General features: G+C 48.6%; 1 protein-coding gene across 1 annotated transcript in view; it reads right to left on the bottom strand.

Annotated features, from left to right (window-relative positions):
* The window catches only part of meis1a (Meis homeobox 1 a), a 46,298-nt gene continuing 42,570 nt past the window's right edge, over positions 1 to 3,728 (bottom strand). Inside the window, exon 13 of the mRNA XM_062528350.1 lies at positions 1 to 307. The gene's annotated coding sequence lies outside the window, so the exon portion shown is untranslated. The remainder of the gene's footprint in view (positions 308 to 3,728) is intronic.

Below are 3,728 nucleotides of genomic sequence, written 5' to 3'. Positions count from 1 at the left end.
TGAGGTGGGGTGGGGTGAGGTGGGTTGGGACACTTCAGGTACGTCCGAGAACCCACCCACCACACCAACGGACACCAGGAGAGATGAATGGTGCATTTTGAGTGTCGCTACGGCAACGTCCATAAGAGTGTGTCTTAGGCGTCGAAAGGGGAGAAGGCTGGAGGGTATTCAGCAGAGGGCTCCATTTGGGGGGTGGGGGGTGGAGTTGGGGTGGGGTGGGGTGGGGTGGGTGGAGTGTGACACCTTCACCCTCAGAGGACACCCGTCCATGACACCATTACTGGAGACCGGACATCCACACTCCTCCCTGGAGACAGAGGAGAGAGAGAGAGAGAGAGAGAGAGAGAGAGAGAGAGAGAGAGAGAGAGAGAGAGAGAGAGAGAGAGAGAAAGAGAGAGACATTGAGAAAGAGAGAGAGAAAGAGGGAGAGAGACATTGAGAAAGAGAGAGAGAGAGAGGGGAAGAGAGAGAGGGAGAAAGAGAGTGAGAGGTTATAAGACCTTTTAATTTATTTAGAAAGACTGTCAACTGTTACGTTGTTTCAGACTTTACCAGCTATGCTCGATGCATCCGCACCGCCATGCCAGATAGAAGTGTGGAAAAGCCAACATACGAGACACAAAAAAGCAAACATATTGGTCTCTCAAAGCAAATACACTCAAGTACACACACACACCACACACTAAACACTACACCGCACGCACGCACGCACACACACACACACACACACACACACACACACACACACACACACTACACCACACACTACACCACCTCTCACCAGCCTCCAGCTCGTGTTAACCCCAGTTAGCGGTGAACTCTGGCCCAGCGGGCTGCACTCTCGCCAGGGGACCGCATTAGCACGCCAGCCTCTCCCGCTCCCTATACTCGCCCTCCCTCCCTCACTCCATCACTCTCTCCCTCTCTCTGTCCCTTCCTCTCTCTCTCTCCCTCTGTCCGTTCCTCTCTCTCCCTCTCCGTCTCACTGTCTCTCTCCCTCAATCTTTTTCTCCTTCACACTCTTTCTCTCTCCCTCACTCTCCCTGCCTTACTCTCTCCCTCTCTCTCTCTCCCCAACTCTCTCTCTCTCCCTCTCTTCCACTCACTCTCTCTCTCTCTCTCTCTCTCTCTCTCTCTCTCCATACACGGGTCTCCCAGACACCTCCGTGGCACCCCAGCACCTCAGTGCCCTGCTGCCCCACCTCACCTCACCCCACCTCAGCCCACCCCACCCCAGCCCAACTCTCCCTCCTTTATATGTGCGGCCCGGCCCACGCTATCCTGTTACTGCTCCAGGGCGCATATTTACACGCTGACCCGGGAGATGAAAAGGAGAGGGTTCTGGACGGAGCGATCCACACACACACACACACACACACACACAGACACACACACACACACACAGACCAATGCACACACACACACACACACACACACACACACACGCACTTACAGAGACAGGCGTGCTCATATACACACACTATCTTTGAAAAGGAGAGGTTCTGGACGGAGCGATGCGCACACACACACACACACACACACACACACACACACACACACACACACACAGACCAATGCACACACACACACACACACACACCAACGCACTTACAGAGACAGGCGTGCTCATATACACACACTCTCTTTGAAAAGGAGAGGTTCTAGATGGAGTGATCCTCTTGTGTTTATATATGTGTCCTTATAGCCAACTTTGGCCACTTAGTTCACCTCTCTCTCTCTCTCTTTCACGATCTCTCTGTTATAAAGAAATGTACATACACACATATACACACACTCACTTCAACGCACTTACAGAGACAGGCGTGCACATTTACACACACTCTTTCTCCTTCTTACAGAAGACACACACACACACACACACACACTCCAACACACTTACAGGGACAGATGAGCTCATTCACACACACACACACACACACACACACACACACACACTCACACAGACTCTTTCTCTCTTATAAAGGAACGTACACACATGCACACTCTACATGCTCACACACACACACACACATACTGTACATGCTCAGACAGACAGACAGACAGACACACACACACACACACACACACACACTGTACACGCTCAGACACAGACACACACACACACACACACTACACACATCTACTTCATGAACATGCTCTGTTTCTCTCTGTCATACACAGACATATACACCCTGTCACTCTTTCTTCCACATGCGGACACATATAAACACACACACACACACACACACACACACATTCTACTGAAGGAGAATGGTCCTACATGACTCCCATGTCCGTGTGACACACACATACACACATATTTTTTTCTCTTTCTCATGTGCAGACACATACCATACACTACATGTACACACACACACACACACACAAACACACATACACACAGGTACACATAAACCTACACATACACACACACACGACAAACACACACACACACACACACACACACACACACTCAACACACATGACACATACACACACACACACACAGGTACACATAAACCTACATACACACACACACACACACACACACACACACACTCAACACACACGACACACACACACACACACACACACACACACACACACACACACTCAACACACACGACACACACACACACACACACACAAAAAGAGAGGACAGAGGAGGTTAGTGGGGACTTTGTGCGGAGGATAATTGGAGGAGTGTCCCCTTTGTTAACTGGGAACCCCTGGTGGCACAGGCACACAGGTCATTAGGGAGGGAGGGAGGGAGCGAGGGATGATGAAGGAGGGAGCGAGGGATGATGAGAAACAGAAGGATGGAGGCAGGTGAAAGAGAAAGAACAGAGAGAGAGAGGAGGAATGAAGAACGACAAGAAGCCATGAGCCATGAGTTAAGACAGGAGAGAAGTGTACTGTATAGGAACATTAAACAGACCAAACATTAAAAAAACACTAACAAGACAAAGACAAACACAAGCAACACTAATGACACAAAACACAAACAAGACCAACAAAAACACTACTAAGATAAACAACACACTACCAAGATAAACAAAAACACTAATAAGACAAACAAAAACACTAACAAGACAAACAACAAACAAATATCTGCACTGATACAATTCCTTGTGAGAATCACGGTTACGGAAGCGGGAAGGGACACTAACGCGACAAACCCAGTTTCTGCAGATATTTGCATAAGAAATGCAATGGTCAGAGAAGGGGTCAAAGGTTAAATATAGCTACAATATTTCACACTAAAAAATAAAAAGGCCCTCAAGGAGAATAAAGTCACGAACATCCTCAAATGGTCTCTTCCCATCATTTATGAGAGTATAACAAGGCTTTGGCCATCCTGCAGAAGTGTGTTCTCCGACCTTAACTGGAGAAGGCAAAGGCCCAAGCCTTACTCAGGCCATGGGCTGGACTCAGAGGGAATATTCGCTCAGATTTACTGCTCAAATAAAAACTGGACGCTGAAGCGCTTGCTAAATGTCTACAGAAATGCTCTCTCTCTCTTTATCCCTCTCTTTCTCTCTCTCTCTATTCTCTCTCTCTCTATCTCTACCATAGTAGTCAAAAGACACTCTGACAACCCTAGAACTCTCTCTCTCTCTCTCTCTCTCTCTCTCTCTCTCTCTCCTTCTCTCTCCTCCCCTGTTCGGCGGAGCGCAACTCTGGCGAAGCTGACAGGCGCATTGTTTTCCCCGAGGTTCCTAATCTGT

This window comes from Sardina pilchardus, chromosome 1 (assembly GCF_963854185.1).
Source record: "Sardina pilchardus chromosome 1, fSarPil1.1, whole genome shotgun sequence".
Taxonomy (NCBI): domain Eukaryota; kingdom Metazoa; phylum Chordata; class Actinopteri; order Clupeiformes; family Clupeidae; genus Sardina; species Sardina pilchardus.
The sequence above is the reverse complement of the archived record's forward strand: the minus strand, read 5'-3'. Positions and strand labels throughout refer to the sequence as shown.